We start from the raw sequence: 18,742 nt of genomic DNA, 5'->3' as shown, positions 1-18,742 counted from the left end.
GGCAGAGGAACTAGAGATCAAATTGCTAACATACGCTGGATCATGGAGAAAGCTAGAGAGTTCCAGAAAAACATCTACTTCTGCTTCATTGACTATGCTAAAGCCTTTGATTGTGTGGATCATAACAAACTCTGGCAAGTCCTTAAAGAGATGGGCATACCAGACCATCTTATTTGTCTCTTGAGAAACCTATATGCAGGCCATGAAACAACAGTGAGAACTGGACACGGAACCACTGATTGGTTCAAAATTGGGAAAGGAGTCCGGCAAGGCTGTATACTGTCGCCTTGCCTATTTAACTTATATGCAGAGCACATCATGAGAAAGGCAGGGCTAGATGAATCAAAAGTTGGAATTAAGATTGCCGGAAGAAACATCAACAACCTAAGATATGCAGATGATACCACTCTAATGGCAGAAAGTGAAGAGGAACTAAAGAGCCTCTTGTTGCGAGTGAAGAAGGAGATTGCAAAACTTGGGTTGAAACTAAACATTAAGAAAACCAAGATCATGGCATCTGGCCCTCTCAATTCCTGGCAAATAGATGGGGAAGAAATGGAGGTAGTGACAGATTTTATTTTCCTGGGCTCCAAGATCACTGCAGATGGGGACTGTAGCCAAGAAATTAAAAGACGCTTGCTCCTGGGGAGGAAAGCCATGGCAAATCTAGACAGCACACTAAAAAGCAGAGACATCACCCTGTCAACAAAAGTGCGTATAGTCAAGGCTATGGTCTTCCCAGTTGCAATGTATGGCAGTGAAAGCTGGACCATAAGAAAGGCTGAGCGCCAAAGAATTGAAGCCTTTGAACTATGGTGCTGGAGAAGACTCCTGCGAGTCCCTTGGACTGCAAGGCGATCAAACCGGTCAGTCCTAGAGGAGATCAACCCTGACTGCTCTTTAGAAGGCCAGATCCTGAAGCTAAAACTCAAATACTTTGGCCATCTAATGAGAAGGAAGGACTCACTGGAGAAGAGCCTAATGCTGGGAAAGATTGAGGGCAATAGAAGAAGGGGACGACAGAGAATGAGGTGGCTGGATGGAGTCACTGAAGCAGTAGGCGTGAGCTTAAATGGACTCCAGAAGATGGTAGAGGACAGGAAGGCCTGGAGGAACATTGTCCATAGGGTCGCGATGGGTCGGACACGACTTCGCAACTAACAACAACAACAATTGAGTATTGAAGTGCTTTGAACAGCACTGCACATTGTCATTCATTAAAACAACTCATCTTTTTTTTCAGATTTCCATGCAAGCTTTAAAAAATTGCTGCTCCTTGAAGGGTTCAATTCAACAATGCACTTTTCTAAAAAACACTTTTTATTTTCTTGGAGGTTCAGACAAACCTTTCTAAAAAATAGGGTACTTTAGCTACTAGCAGTTATATGCTATGCTTACTCTGCTGAGATATGAAGCTCTTCCTTGGAAACATTTTCAAAGCAGTCAGGCTAAATAATCTTTTCTTTTGAATGTCTGAATGTCTGTTTTCCTCAAACATAATCATAATCATAATAGTAAAGTTGGAAGGCGGCCTTGGAGGTCATCTAGTCCAACCCCCTGCTCAGGCAGGAAACCCTATACCATTTCAGGCAAATGGCTGTCCAGTCTCTTCTTAAAAACTTCCAGTGTTGGAGTATTCACAGCTTCTGGAGGCAGGTTGTTCCACTGGTTAATTGTTCTAACTGTCAGGACGTTTCTCCTTAGTTCTAGGTTGCTTCTCTTCTTGACTAGTTTCCATCCATTGCTTCTTGTCCTGCCTTCGGGCACTTTGGAGAATAGCTTGACTCCCTCTTCTTTGTGTCAGCCCCTGAGATATTGGAACACTGCTATCATGTCACCCCTAGTCCTTCTCTTTATTAAACTAGACATACCAAATTCCAGCAGCCGTTCCTTATATGTTTTAGCCTCCAGTCCCCTAATCATCTTTGTTGATCTTCTCTGTACTCTTTCCAGAGTATCAACATCTTTTTTACATCGTGGTGACCAAAACTGGATGCAGTATTCGAAGTGTGGCCTTACCAAGGCATTGTAAAGTGGTATTAATACTTCACGTGATCTTGATTCTATCCCTCTGTTAATGCAGCCTAGCACTGTGTTGGCTTTTTTGGCAGCTGCAGCACACTGCTGGCTCATATTGAAGTGATTGTCCACTAGGACTCTGAGATCCCTCTCACAGTTACTACTATTGAGCAAGGTACCACCTATACTATACTTGTACATTTGATTTTTCTTGCCTAAATGTAGAACCTTACTTTTTTCACAATTGAATTTCATTTTGTTAGATAGCGCCCAGTGTTCAAGTCTGTCCAGATCTTCCTGTATCTTAAGCCTATCTTCTGGAGTATTGGCTATTCCTGCCAGCTTGGTGTCATCTGCAAATTTGATGAGTTCCCCATCTATCCCTTTGTCCAAATCATTGATGAAGATGTTGAAGAGCACTGGGCCCAGAACAGAACCCTGGGCACCCCACTACACACTTCCCTCCATGGAGTTGCAGTTCCATTGAGGACCACATGCTGAGTACGGCCGGTCAGCCAGCTACGAATTGATCTGGTGGTGGTGCTGTCTAACCCACATTTTTCTATCTTATCAAGTAGTAGGTTGTGATCTACTTTATCAAATGCCTTACTGAAGTCCAAGTAAATTATATCCACAGCATTCTTTTGGTCCACTAATTTTGTCACTTGGTCAAAGAATACAATAAGATTTGTCTGGCATGATCTGTTTTTGACAAACCCATGTTGGTTTTTAGTAATGATTTTGTTTTCCTCTAGATGCTCACTGATTCATTGTCTGATTATCTTTTCCAGAATCTTCCCAGGTATTGAGGTTAGGCTGATAGGTCTGTAATTTCCTGGATCCATTTTTCCCCTTTTTTGAAGATGGGAACTACATCAGCTCTTTTCCAGTCCTCTGGTAGTTCCCCAGTGCTCCAGGATCTTTGAAAAGTATAGTTCAGTGGTTCTGAGATCACATCTGCCAGTTCCTTGAGAACCTTGGGGTGTAATCCATCTGGGCTTGGTGATTTGAACTCGTCTAGGCTGGACAGGTGCTTACTTACCATTTTCTTGCCTATCTTAACTTGTGTTTTTATTCTGTTTTTATGGCACTATTTTTGATAGGTTGATCTGTTTTTTTTCCCCTTTGTGTAAAGACAGATGCAAAAAACAAGTTAAAGAGTTCTGCTTTCTCCCTGTTGCTTGTCACCTTCTTGCCACTTTCACCCACTAATGGACCAATCATTTCCTTCACTTTTTTCTTGTTTTTTACATGTTGAAAGAAGCTTTTTTTGTTATTTTTGACTTTGGTCGCAAGCCTTAGTTCATTTTGAGCCTTAGCTTTCCTCACTTCATCTTTGCAGGCTTGGGCTATTTGCTGATATTCTGCCTTAGTTATGTGCCCCTCTTTCCACTTTCTATACTTGTCCTTTTTATCTTTCAATTTATCAGAGAGTTCTTTATGCAGCCATGCTGGTTTCTTTTGAGAGCTGTTATTTTTCCTCTTTGTTGGTATTGTGCTAGACTGGGCTTTTATTATCTCACTTTTCAAAATTTCCCAAGCTTCTTGAGTTGTTTTCCCCCTGAGGATTCTCATCCATGGAATTCTTCCCAAGCTGTCTCTAAGTTTATTGAAAATAGCTCTCTTAAAGTCCAAGACTCTAGTTTGACTGTATTCTATTGCTTGTGCTTCCATAATGTTGAATTGCAATATTGTATGATCACTTCCTCCCAAGGTTCCTGTGGCTTCAATACCTTCTATCATTTCATCTGTGTTAGTGAGGATTAGATCCAAAATGGCTAATCTTCTAGTTTTCTTCTCTACTTTTTGGGTGATGAAGTTGTCTGCTAGGTTTGTCAGGAATCTGTTTGATCTTCCACTTGGTGCAGAGTTTGTCTCCCAGTTGATGTCAGGGTAGTTAAAGTCACCCATTACTATTGTGATGTGCTTCCTACATACCTTAGTTAGCTGACTAGCAAAAAGTTCATCTATTTACTCTATTTGGTTGCGTGGCCTATAGTATACACCTATGGCAATGTCATTTTTCTCCCTTTTATATTGACACAAATGCATTCAAGTTTACAGTTTTCATCATTGTTGTGCTCTATTTCTGTAGAGATGTAGTTATTTCTTATATAGAGAGCAACTCCACCTCCTCTTTTATTTGGTCTGTTTCTTTTGAATAATTTAAATCCCTCTAGCTGTATGTTCCATTTGTGGGTTTCATCCCACCATGTTTCCGTAATGGCAACAATATCATATCTGCCCTCATTAACCTGAATTTCTAGTTCACGCTGTTTATTGCTCATACTCTGTGCATTGGTGTATAGACATTTGAGTCCTTTATGATTGACCCTGTGTTTACTTTCTACATGACCAGTGTGGTGCCTGAGTTCCCCTATTGTCTTACCACCTATTTGGTTAGTGCACTTTGTATGGCACTAGCTATTAGAAGCTTGATTTTGCTTGACAGCAAGGTTGATATTCTTGTCCACACACACATCTATGTTACATGCACTGATAGCTCTATAGTTTTTATATTGCCAGGGACAGGGATGTTCTCTATCAATTAACTCACTGTCCCCGCTGTTTAGTTTAAATATTCCTCCAGAAAGTCTGTGAATTTATAGCTGAGCAACTCCGTCCCTATCTTTGATGGATGCAAACCATCTCTTTTGTATATTTTTTCATTGGACCAGCTACATCATGACTAATATATCCAAATCCTTCCTCTTTACACCACTCTTTTAGCCACATATTGAATTGTGCTATATGCTGGCCTTTTCCATTTTGTTCCTTATACACTGGTAAAACCTCTGAAAAAGTAAGCCTACAGCCTATTCTGCTAAGTTCCTGCCCCAAGCTCTGGAAATCATTCTGCACAGAGAGTACATCTTTTTGGGACAGATCCCAAAAAGATGTACAATAGCCTCCACATCACAGTCCTTGCTGGCATATGCTGACATTTATATGTGTCAAAATCTTACAATTGCAATGCACACAGATGATTTGAAATCATCCTATTTAAGCATTTTATCCCTTTTGGACTACTTAGTGTACATGTACAGCCCAACTGTATATATAGCATTATTATCAACAAAGATAATTCAACATAGCATAGTAAAGATAATATTTAAAGAGCAGGTAAACATATTATGCACACTTTTCATGGCTGAATGTCAAATCATCTTCTTAGTTACTAGAAATAAAATTCTATCAGAATGTTATTCAGAAGGAATTGAATACTGCTTCAGTGTTAGCAGGCATTTAGAAATGAACAGAGTATAATAAAGCTTCTTCATTGATGTATGATATTTCTCCATGCCATTTTTGGTCTGCTGAGTATTTTTAGTTTAAATTATATACCAACGAGTCTTATCTTCCATGTGAAATTCATTTTTTGAAGCTAGCAGGAGGGTATTCCTTGTTCTCAAGAGTCTGAGCAAAATAAAAATCTCTTTTAATTTGCATTTTTTAAAAATTCACATTTCTCAAAATTGCAAAGCCCAGCTGAATACTCAGCTCAGCTATTCATCTATCAACCCACCCATGAAAAAGTTTCTGTGATACTATATGGAAAATACAGTAATAAACTATTTTTTAAAAAATGCCAAGGCAAAACAGACTGATAGGCATATATTGTGTCCCCTTTCCCTTTCAGCATTAAAAAAGAAACAAAAGCCAGCATTACATGTTCCCTATACTGTAATCTAAATATAATCTTCACATTTATGAATGCCATTGCTCCAACCATATTTTATTTAATAGTTATTTACTAAAATTCCGCTGCAGTTCTGACTCTATTTAACATGTTGGTGACTGCTAAGATAACTATTGACAACTTTTATTTTGGGATCAATGGCTGTATCAAGTTGTGGCACATGGGTTTTAGGGGCCTCACATATCTGTATTTCTGATGATAGGAGCTAGCCTTTGCAGTGACTAAAAGGAGACAAAAGAAGCTCTCATTTGGCCTTGAAGATCAACTGTGCTGTGACAAGGCTGATGAACTGACTGGCTGCTAACCAGGCCTGATGTCGGAAAATGCTGAGACAGCAGTCCCATTGTTCCAGCCTAGTCTATAGGTGTTGGAGAACAGAGCCTTGGGGGCATCTCATCTTCTCAGTTGCTGGAGGACATGCTACTAGTCTAATCTAAAAATTGGAGCAAGACAGGAGGAAAGGAGAGAAAGAGGAGAGAGGAAAAAGTCTGTGCAGAGTGAATGGAATAGCTGGAGAGAAAGATTGTAGTCAAGTGTGCAGAGCAGTTGTCAGGTCCTAGTCAAAAAGGAATGGAAAAGGTCCTGGGAAGAGTCACTGGAAGAAGGGAAGAGCCAGAGGGATGACAGCTCTATCTGAGACCTAAGGATCTACCTTGCTGCAGGTGGGGGCTTCATCCAAAACACATGGCAGGAAGCCCGGTGGGGAAGGATTGGGCAGAAGACCCTGAGAGAAGTTCTCCCCTAAATGGAGAATCAGTAGATGACTGGCTGACCAGATCCAGAAGACAGTCAAGCCAGGCTGAGCACACTACAGTGAATTCCAGCCTGTGTCATTCTTTGGGAGGGAGACTTAGGAAGAAAGCTGACACTGGTTGAACTGTGAAGTGAAGGACAAACTGGACTCCCTTTGAACATAAAATCAAAATTCTGCCTGAAAACCTCTTCAAAGTGGGCAACTTTTAGGTATCTGAAGTTTAACTCCTAGAATTCCCCAATCACAATGACCATTGCTAAGAATTATAAATGTTCAATCTGGAAATTACTTAGAATAGGAAACAATCTGGTTCTAACTGAGTTCTTAACAAGATGGAAATGAAAAGAATATGTACATTAACATGATTAATGGTGTGGGTGCTCCTTCAGCTGCTCATATTTCTGAAAATTCTGGGAATTGCTATCCTAACATAACTAGCGGATGTCAACCTGGAACAGCTCAATCTGCTATTTATATTGCTTAACCAGAAAAAGTAGCATCATCAATTGGAAAACATATCCAAGATTTAGATGGATAAGATTTGAAGCAACTGGTTTTTCAACATTATTGGTTATCCTTTTTGCATCTCCGACAAATAGATAGATGGTGTTTTATTTTAATGTTGCCTGGCAATAACATTTTCTCTGTTATTTTCAGAACAGTCTCTGTTATCCATGGCAAGTGAGACAATAAGAGATAAAATAACCATCAGAAATATGCACAGATAGATTAAACTGAATGCAAGAAGGCAAAAAGAAAGATCCAGGTAGCCTGCCATTTTGAAAGGGAAAAGGCACTATTGGGATTGAATTGTCTGTGTTATACTTACATTTTTGGCGGCTGAGACCCTACAGGATTCTTATGCTCTTCACAAGGCAGGTATATCTATCAGGCTGGCTTTGGGACAGACTGAGCTTGCTCCCATTATCATCCTTAAAAAGATTGTTCAATCTTTGCTCTTGTAGGTCTTAGCATGTTGATTTACTATTTAACCCAATTCCCACTGTTAATCCAATTTTGTGTATCATTACTAGAGCTGTATCTGCTTTGAAAATGATGAAGAAGAGCTGGCCAGACTGCCAGTAACTGCAGTTCCATCTCACTGTTCATTAATTCATCCTCATCTGTTTTTGGCCTCAGGCTTCTGTCTGAGACTAAAAATAAATTGCTTTACCGTATTTTGAAGCAGCAGTATCTAGTTTTAGGCTTCCATAGAGCCTGAAATAGACAACTGCTTTAATGAACAGTAGAAAAGTCATACTTCATTTCCAAATGTGCATAACTATAATAACTATAATGATCACAACACATGCTTCTTTATTTCTGCATTTATACCAGTTTATTTCTTTTTAGTTTATTTAACCTGAATTTTCTGTATGGGATGAAAAACTTCTGATGTGGAAAAAAAAATCAGTTTCAAATTAGCTTAATGCTTACTTAATGTGCAAATTTCATAATATGTACTTACAAGTCTGCTGATGTATTCCAAAATGTTCTTACTTAACCAGAGCAATTTTTTCAAAAATATTTTTTAGATCCTTGAAAGCCATGTGATAATTACAGCAGGAAGTTTTTCTTCCTATTTTATAAAACACAATAATGATTGTCAGCCAATCTCAATGTATACATGTTGTACTTTGATAATAAAGGTTCATTAGTTTAAATAGTATATTTATCAACAAATTCAACTACTATCTGAAAGACTACAAAAATCAGAATACTTTTATTCTTATAAATGGAATTTTATTTCTTTTCTAGGTAGATCAAAAGACATGTTCAACAGATATGCTTTGACATGATGATTATAGAAATACTTGCTTAATGCTGTTATAGTCTTTAATATAAACTTTGTAATCTAATTTACAAGGCTCAAATGCCAATTGTCTATGTTTTGCTAACTTTTTAATTTAACTTTTATTTTTTTTTAATTTAATCCAGATGCCCTAGTAGTTAGTCCATAAACCAAGCAGATGTGTATTCTCAATGGTCAGATAATAGAGTTATTCCAAAAACAAAAAGATCAGGGCTGATGTCCCACTTATGCTTCAGCACATTAGTACACTGTATTACACGATACAACCATTCTGAGCAAGAGGACATGGACCACTTATGTTTGTTAAAAATCCCTTTTTAATAGAGGCAATCCTCCCAAATGCTTACCATATATAAAAAATAGTTAGGATATCTCTTTCTCTCTTTCTCTCCAAGGGAGCCACAGTTGTCTGAAAACGCTTCCGTGGTCATGTGGCTAGCATGACTATATGCTGGAGCACACAGAACACTGTTGCCTTCCCACTGAAGTGGTACTTATTTATCTACTCACATTTGATTGTTTTAACAACAAGATCAACAATAATAGCAACAGATACTAGACAAAATTCTTGAAAATGAGCAAGTCAAGATCCTGTGGGATTTCAGATCCAAACAGACAGCCTTGCCGGACTCCTTTCCCAATTTTGAACCAATCAGTGGTTCCGTGTCCAGTTCTCACTGTTGCTTCTTGACCAGCATATAGGTTTCTCAGGAGACAAATAAGATCATGAGAAAGGCAGGGCTAGATGAATCAAAAGTTGGAATTAAAATTGCTGGGAAAAATATCAACAACCTAAAATATGCAGATGATACCACTCTAATGGCAGAAAGTGAAGAGGAACTAACAATGGATAGCTTGTTCTGCATTGAAACGTAATTAAACAAAAAAATCCCGGAAACATCAAAAAACCAAACAACAGTGCAGAACCTCTATATTTCTTTATAAAAAATAATTGTATGATGACATAATTGCCTCTTTCTCAAGTTCTGTGAGATTTCTGTGTATGAGTGTGTGTGTGTGTGTGTGTGTGTGTGTGTGTGTATAAATGATTGAGATTCTCATGGTGATAGCAGGTGCTAATGTTAATGAATCTGTCACATCAATGGTCACCTCAATAGAGTGATTTCCCTGAGGTCTCACTGTGTTGATTTTCTGATTGATGGTATGTTTAGTCCTGTTATGGCATTGAGAAAAAGTATGGGAAATAATGTTATAAGCTTTAAAGATAAATGATTTGTCTTAAACAACATGCCTTAGCCTGTCAGATCTGATTATTTAATGCTCAGGTTATTCCACTTTCTTTTATGAGGCAAGTTGACAACTGCAGTTATGATACTTTTCATTTATCCTTTCTGTTTTGGGGGTTTGAGGGAACATGGGTGGTTTGCTATAGGATTACTGTTATTTTGCCATTTCATTACATGCACAAATGTTTTTGAAATCTCTCTTTATTGTGACAATCCCTCTATTCCACAAAGACTAGGACTTTGAAACACTATTAACAGCTAAACCAACACAAGGGGAAGACCACACTATTGTGAGATTTTTCTGCATGGTGCCCATTTTGATTTGGAACAGAGATATAAATATATAGAGATGTATAGATATACATCTGAGTTAAAATGGAAAATGGAAAACCAGTGACTTACCAAAGCAAAAGCAATGGATTTTGTGGAAAACTCAGGTAGTAAGATATTGATAGGTCAGGGTGTTGACTATAGCAGAGTGAGCACCTGTTACTCGTCCCAGCTTCTGCCAACCTAGCAGTTCGAAAGCACGTAAAAATGCAAGTAGAAAAATAGGGACCACTACAGTGGGAAGGTAACAGCGTTCCGTGCGCCTTTGGTGTCTAGTCATGCCGGCCACATGACCACAGAGACGTCCTCAGACAAGCGCTGGCTCTTTGGCTTTGAAACGGAGATGAGCACTGGCCCCTAGAGTCAGAAACAACTAGCACGCATGTGCGGGGGAACCTTTACCTTTACCTTATATAAAGCATAAATCAGTGAGATACCATAAGCCAAAATTTCATAGACTGCACTGTCTTACTGAATTTGAATAGATATACATTTGATATGTTATTCTTCTCAGTTTTTGCATCCCTTTAGCCACATCAGTGTTGTGATTCTGAAATTGCTCTCACTGTTCAAAGAAAGTTTTCCATGTAGTTAAACAGCTTCATGAAATTAACCTGCTGAGCACAACTAGGCATATCATCTCACAGTTGCTCCCTCCCATTGAAGTTGCTCTTTGGTTAGCACTGTATTTGGTTTTATTGATCTGTTTTGAAGCAGATGGCTTTGGCTTGAGACAGTACTAAAATCTGGTCTCCAGCTAATTCTTCTTAGATCCCAGTTAAAATGGCTATGTATTTCAATGAAAATTGTCAATAAGAAACCTGTAATCACAACTGACATCTCTTTTGACTTCTCGCAGAAATCATGCTTCATCTGCACATCTCTACTAGGTAGTTTTACTAAAACTAGTTTGGTTCATTTATCAGACTATGTGATACTTGATATCTGCAGTTTGATATCCTGGCCTGTATTATACTCCTTTCTATGTCCATAGAATTTTTGAAAGAGCAAAGAGATATTTCTATCTGATATGTGTGAATGAGATTTTCTTGACTGTCACTCACTTAAATTAATGTTTTTCAAGGAACTATGTGCACTTCTGTGATATTGGAAGAGAAAAGAAAGAAAAAACTCCTCAAACAAAATCATGATTAAAGCAAGAAAGATCCATGCAATCATAGTACAATTGGAATGATATTACACTCTCTCTCTTTCTCGGTGTACAGGGTCAATATTTGAATCTTTTCAACCCGAGTAGGCATTTTGTTGTCACACAAGAATAAAATTAAGATTTATCTGTTAAAATTAGTATAACCAAGGTTAATTTAAAATAGCAGTTAATGAGGACCTTCCTCTACTTCAACATTTAAAAAAGTACTTACTTTACTTAAGACAAAAATGATTAGTTTCTCTTTTAAAAATATCTATGTCACCATCAAGTGGAAACTATCAAAGAAATATGTGGCAAAGCCTTAAAAGCTACTCAAAAAATGCACTTGAAATGTTAAATTGACACCTGCAGGTTATAGTTTAATTAGATATATTACTACTATAACTTGTAAAGCTTTTAAGACAAACACAATTATGTACTTATAGGCCTTCATATAAGAAACTTTATGCCAAGAAACAAAAATAATTATTTTTTCTAAAAACAAAAACAAAAATATCCCAAAACTTGTTCTGTTCCAGCCTACGACTGGCCCTGTTTGAATATTAGGGACAACCCCTTTTTATAGTCAACAGGCTGGAAAAAACCCAACCAAATTTATTTACAAAGAGTTCAAACAAAAGTTAAACGAAAAGTTCAAACAAGACTTAAACCAAAAAGATTAAACAAACAAGAATAACAGACCAGGACTCTAGCAGAAGATCTTCAAATGGTTGCCTTCAGTAACCAGCACCTCCCACACATTCCCCTTTTATCAGCAGTCCCAAGGCGTGGCTTCTCATTGCCTTCTCCCGAGTTGCCTCATTGCTTTTCTCTGTTCTGTTCTGCTAGATTGCCTCCTGCTCCTAGCATCCCTGTACAGAGCCAGCTGTGGATCGTCTTCTTCAAATCCCTCATGCTCACACAGCTGAGTCTGAGGAGGAACAAGATGGGAGGGGCCAGGCTGAGAGTTCTGCAATGCATCAGACCCTTCCTCTGACACCAAAGGCTCTCCAAACTCCTCCTCCTCCTCTTCAGAATCATCTGACTCAGCTGCTGGAACCACAGGCTGATGCTGAATCACAACAAAACCAGTGGCTTCCAAGTGTTTGATCTAAGAACTCAAAGAGTGTTCCTTTAAGTGCCATTTTATAATATTTGTGTTCTGAGGAACACAGACAACAGAATTGTCTTCTTTTTTTAAGTTGTTGAGACAGGATTGAGCAAGCACGCAATCTACAGAAAAATGTGAAGATAAATGGCTTTGTATTGACTTCCTATAGGAAGTATCTTGACTAACTGAAACTAAAATGACCCCTACCCAAACGAAACCCCACAAGTATGAAAAATTCCCACCTCAAATAAATTTTCATTAATTTGTTTCAACTCTATCAGTTTTGTATCTCACTAAAAGCAGAGCTGCGTTTTATTTGAGCTGTTATATTTATTTATTTTATTTGAAACAGTTAGACAGTTGCCCATCTTTGAGAAATTTGAACAGTTCCCAATCAAGTTTTGAGATCAGGGTACAATTAGAATAGGTATGTTGTCCTTTTGGGAGTCCAGAGATAGCAAGAAGCCATATGTCAATTAGCACTTGCATTTTTTGGGCACAGAGAATCAACCAAATAGTGCTCACTTGCTGGCCAATAATGATACCTCTTTTTCTACTCTCTTCAAGTACATATCTAAGTACACATCTTTCTTTCAAGGAAGAGGATTATAAATTGATGGCATTCCTATATCTTTGTGTGCAGTCCAAGATACAATTGCTGTAATAGTGTGGTTTATTGCACCTACAAATGGGAAAAATAGCTTTCAAAATTAAGTTTGCAAAGCTATAGAAAAACATCAGCTAATTAGAATAATACAGGTAACCCTCCAGATACAAGCATTTATTTAGCGAGATTTCACAAAATTGAGGTTATTCAGAAAGGGTACTTACATTAGAAATTCAAAATTATGATCAAAAACAAGCCTCTGTAGGTCAATCAATCAATTCCAACTTCTCATTAAAAAAAATCTCGCGAAGTTTGAATTGATTGTTTGACCTTTTTTTCTCTAAAAAAACCCCTTCCTTTGTCTTTTTGCACGCGGCGGCAGCGGATCACAAAGGACAAATGGCACAGGGCTGGGAATCAGGTAAGAAAATAAAGGCAGTTCCTGGGGGGAGTGAGGATTTCTTTCCTTACCTGCCCCACTTGTTCCGAGGCCGCTTTCCGCTGAGCCGTATTGCTCTTGCCATCCGCGACCACCCACTTCAGCACCCTCCCTCTCCAAGCCTCTGTCACTCTACCTGCCACTTTGGTGGCTCTGTAGGCAGAGCTGCAAAGTTCTCTTCTCTGACAGAGAAGAGAATTAGCAGATGAGGGGGGAACATGCCCCACTTGTTCCATGGCCGCTCTTGCCCAAGCTGTGTTGCAGCAGCATTGGGTGCAATGCACTACGCCGCAAACAGCTGCATCTTGCTGAAACCAGCTGTTTGCCGCCTCATGCTGCTACCATGAAGCCGCAGAACAAGCCAGGCAGAGGTCAGAAACCATTATAATGGCATGTGGCTCAGAAGGGGAGAGGATCCCCCAGGCCTCATGGCAGTGCTTTGGGTGTGATGCGCGAGGCAGCAAATGGCTGTGGCTGGTGGCAAATGGCCACATTGCACCAAAAATGGCCATTTGCCTCCTCCTGCCCAATGCCACTGCCATGAGGCCATGGATCAAGCCAGTTGGCAGTAAGGAAGTGGTATACCGGTACCGTGGGTCAGATACCCCCTCCCCCATCAGCTTTGTCTCATCACAGGCAGGCCAACCATGCAGGCCCTTAAGTAGGGCTTACTTTCAGAAGGAAGGCTTATATTAGGCCCACCCTCCAAACATTAGCTGGGGCTTACTTTTGGGGATGGGTTTACTTTTGGAGAAACACGGTACTTACTTTAGTCGCAACTGCAATTTGGAGAGTTCTCCAAAACCCCTCTGAAGAAGCTTCAGCTGCCTGGCAAATTTTTTTTTTTATAGAAAGCCTGCTCTGCCTGCTTGGGAGGCAATTTACAATACTGTAGTTCCTGAAACCTGAAACAGCTGACTGGCAGCCAGAAACATCCTGCAGCAGCGGCAGGAAAAGTCTCTCAGGCAACGTCGGAGGAAATAATGTCAAACCTTTGTTCATTTAACGATCCATTTGATTCAATTAATGAGTTTGATTTTAAAATGTTGTAATATTGAGTCTGATTCATTTGATGATTACCTCATACTTCAGGGACCACCTACACCGTGTTTCTTCAAACATAGGATAAAAATAATACTTTTTTTGCCTCCAAAAGAGGCATCAGGTCTTATTTTGGGGATGTGTTATTTTTTCCAGGAGCTGTCCCATGTGTCCCACACCCACTTACTGTGCTGGAGGGCTCAACCTGCCACCACCATCATGAAGCCTGCCATGCTGCAGCCACTGCTGTCACTGTGAGGTGCATCCTGCCACCATTGCCACCACCCTGAGGTGCGCCCTGCTGCTATTGCTGTCGCCACGAGGTGCATCAAGCAACCATAAGGTCTGTCATGCTGCTGCCACTGCCACCATGAGGTGCATCCTATAACTGTTGCTGCCACCACCATGAGGCATGTCCCTCCACCATTGCTGCCACCCTGAGGTACATCCCACCACTGTTGCCACTGCCACTGCAAGGCATGTCCCACCACCATTGCTACCACCCTGAGGAACATCCAACTGCCATTGTCGCCATCATTGCGAGGCATGTCCTGCCACCATTGCCTCCGCCCTGAGGCATGTGCTGCTGCCATTGCCACCGCAAGACATGCCCTGCTGCTGTTGCTGCCATACTGAGGCACATACAGCTGCTGTTGCCATCACTGCGAGGTGTGTCCTGCAACATGCATCATGATGGCGGCGACAACAGTGGCAGCACATGCCTTGCAGAAATGGCAATGGCAGTGGGACATGCCTCATGGCAGCAACGGCAACAGCAGGAAACACCTTGCAGCAGCAGCAGCAGCAGCAGCAGCACAATGTACCTTGCAGTGGGGGCATCAATAGCAGGAGCCATGCAGCACAGTAAGTGGGTGTGGGGCATGTGGGGTGGCTGCCCCCTCCCCGCACGTCACCTCACATCATTTCTTAGCAAATAAGTAGGGCTTATTTGGGGGGTAGGTCTTATCACTGGATCACTTATCACTGGAGGCTTTCAAGAAGAGACTGGACAATCATTTGTCTGAAATGCTAAAGATTATCCTGCTCAAGGAGGGAGTTGGACTAGATGGCCTCCAAGGTCCCTTCCAACTCTGTTATTCTGTCTTCTATGTTAAACTTGTCTTAGATGAGTATTGTACATTTTAGTAACTAACCATCTCAGATATACAGAATTCTGAAAACAAACTTGATGATTGATTTGATTTGAATGATTTGAATCATAGTTTTAATTTCTTCATCTGGATAATAATGTCCCACCAGCCATATTGTTCATGTTAAAATCTTAATGGTTATGTGATCCTGCTTACAGATGCCACATTACTACTTTTAAGGGTTGGAAAGGAATATAGGCAAGAATAGAAATTATGATATAGTGATGGTTGATAATGCACCCCTTTAAGACTGCTTTTGTTCACAGGAGCATAGAAATTACCTATCTAGGGGCCATTTATATTAAATAACCACATTTCTAGATGCTATCATTCAAATTCAAGATGGCTTTTTTTCTAGCTTTACAAGTTACATTCATCATACTCATTTTTAATGTAGTAAAGGCAAATAAATGTTCTTAGTATAATTTCTAAAAAAAAGCAATTCAACCTAACTCATTGACTTTCAAGATGTTGCTCTCAAGCACAAGTGCCTTTCTTGCAATTCAATTATAACATCAGACACTTCAGATATCAATTTATTTGTGTCAATAAGAGTTACTTAGACAAACTTACTAAGATTGCAAAGATGTAGCCCAATTTATATCTGCTGACTAGCATTGTGGAAGTTATTTCTGCAGGTCACTTGGCAATATTTTTATCTAGGTAGTTTGCCTGAAATGCATTTGTATGAGAAAGAAGTTCACTAAGTCTGTTCAGGAAGAGCCATACAATGCAGGACAAGGTAGATCATGGTTATGGGCTAACTGCAGATACCTCCCAGATAGAGAGATTGAAGATTGTTAACTTATCATAACAGTGCTTTAGAGCAGGTGCCTCCAAACTTTTGGGCACCAGCGACCGGTTCCATGGAAAAACAGGGGGCGTGGTTTTGCCTGTTTCCTGCTTCCCACAGATGGGGCTTTCCTTGTTTGCACGGCCTGATTTCTGACATACCGTGGACTGATGCCGGTCCACAGACCAGGGGTTGGAGACTTCTGCTTTAGAGTTTAATCTCCTCAAACCATAATTACCATAATTCATTCCTGCAGTTTGACCTACCTTAGGCACTTTTTAGAATGGCAATCAGTTCCAGGTGCACAATAAATCTGGCTAAACCTTGTAAAAGGATCTTTTCATATTGCTGAGATTTTGAACTATATCCAAATGTTCACTATGATCTGTATCACTTAAACTATTGAGAGGAATGTCACCTATATATTAATAGGATTTTGGGTTTTGGGGTTTGTTTTTTTTAAAAAAATAGCAAACAAAATTGCAATTTTCTGAAGGGATAAGTCTGGAGATTCCAAAATTCATCTGTATGGCCATTAATGAAAATACAGGTAGTCACCAACTTACAATAGTTTGTTTAGTGAAAAGTTACGGCACTGAAAAAAGTAACTTATGACCATTTTTCAATTAGCACCTTTGTAGTATCCCTATGAACATGTAATCAAAATTCAGATGCTTGGCAACTGGTTCATATTTATGACCTTTGCTATGTCTCATGCTATGTAATGTTATCTCATTTTGTGTCCTTCTGAAAAACAAAATCAATGGGGAAGACAGATTTGCTTAACAACCAGGTTACTAACTTATCAACTGCAGTAATTCACTTAAGAACTGAGGCAAGAAAGGTCATAAAATGGGGCAAAACTCACTTAACAACCAAGGGCTAGTACTAGTAGCGCCAGAAAGAATGAAGCGACTGGGCCAAAGCCGAAAGGACGCTCAGCTGTGGATGTGTCTGGTGGTGAAAGGAAAGTCTGATGCTGTAAAGATTTTTTCTCCATGGGAACCTGGAATGTAAGATCCATGAATCAAGGAAAGCTGGATGTGGTCAAACAAGAGATGACAAGACTGAACATCGACATCTTAGGTATAAGTGAACTAAAATGGACAGGAATGGGTGAATTTAATTCAGATGACCATCAGGTATACTACTGCGGGCAAGAATCCCTCAGAAGAAATGGAGTAGCCTTCATAGTCAATAAAAGAGTAGGAAAAGCAATACTGGGATATAATCCCCAAAATGACAAAATGCTCTCAGTTTGAATCCAAGGAAAACTATTCAATATCACATTAGTCCAAGTCTATGCCCCAAACACCAGTGCTGAAGAGGATGAAATTGACCGGTTCTATGAAGCCCTACAGCACCTTATAGAACTAACACCAAAAAATGATGTCCTTATAATCATGGGGGATTGGAATGCTAAAGTAGGAAGCCAAAAGATAACCGGAATAACAGGCAAGTTTGGCCTTGGAGTACAAAATGAAGCAGGGCACAGGCTGATAGAATTTTGTCAAGAGAATACGATGGTCATAGCAAACACTCTTTTCCAACAACCCAAGAGACGGCTCTACACATGGACATCACCAGACGGTCAACACAGAAATCAGATTGACTATATGCTCTGCAGCCAAAGATGGAGAAGCTCTATACAGTCAGTAAAAACAAGACCAGGAGCTGACTGTGGCTCAGACCATGAGCTTCTTGTTGCAAAGTTTAGGCTTAAATTAAAGAAAGTAGGGAAAAGCGCTAGGCCAGTCAGGTATGAATTAAATCATATCCCTGTTGAATATACAGTAGAGGTGACAAATAGATTTAAGGAATTAGATCTGATAGACAGAGTGCCTGAAGAACTATGGACAGAGGTTCGCAACATTGTACAACAGGTAGCAACCAAAACCATCCCAAAGAAAAAGAAATGCAAGAAAGCAAAATGGCTGTCTGAGGAAGCTTTGCAAATAGCTGAGTAAAGGAGGGAAGCAAAAGGCAAGGGAGAAAAAGAAAGATACACCCAATTGAATGCAGAATTCCAGAGAATAGCTAGAAGAGATAAGAATGCCTTCTTAAATGAACAGTGCAAAGAAATAGAAGAAAACAATAGAATAGGGAGGACCAGAGATCTTTTCAAGAAAATTGGAGAGATGAAGGGAACGTTTCATGCAAAAATGGGCATGATAAAGGACCAAAATGGCAGGGACCTAACAGAGGCAGAAGAGATTAAGAAGAGGTGGCAAAATTACACAGAAGAACTATACAAGAATGAGCTTAACATCCCTGATAATCACAATGAGGTGGTCACTGACCTCAAGCCAGACATCCTAGAATGTGAAGTGAAGTGGGCCTTAGAAAAGCTGAGCAACAACAAAGCTAGTGGAGGTGACAGTATTCCAGATGAGCTATTCAAAATCTTAAAAGACGATGCAGTAAAAGTGCTACACTCAATTTGCCAGCAAATTTGGAAAACTCAACAGTGGCCACAGGATTGGAAAAGATCAGTTTACATTCCAATTCCAAAGAAGGGCAGTGCCAAAGAATGTTCAAACTATCGCACCATTGCACTCATTTCTCATGCTAGTAAAGTTATGCTTAA

This window comes from Vipera berus, assembly GCF_964194415.1.
Source record: "Vipera berus genome assembly, chromosome: 1".
Classification (NCBI taxonomy): domain Eukaryota; kingdom Metazoa; phylum Chordata; class Lepidosauria; order Squamata; family Viperidae; genus Vipera; species Vipera berus.
The sequence above is the reverse complement of the archived record's forward strand: the minus strand, read 5'-3'. Positions refer to the sequence as shown.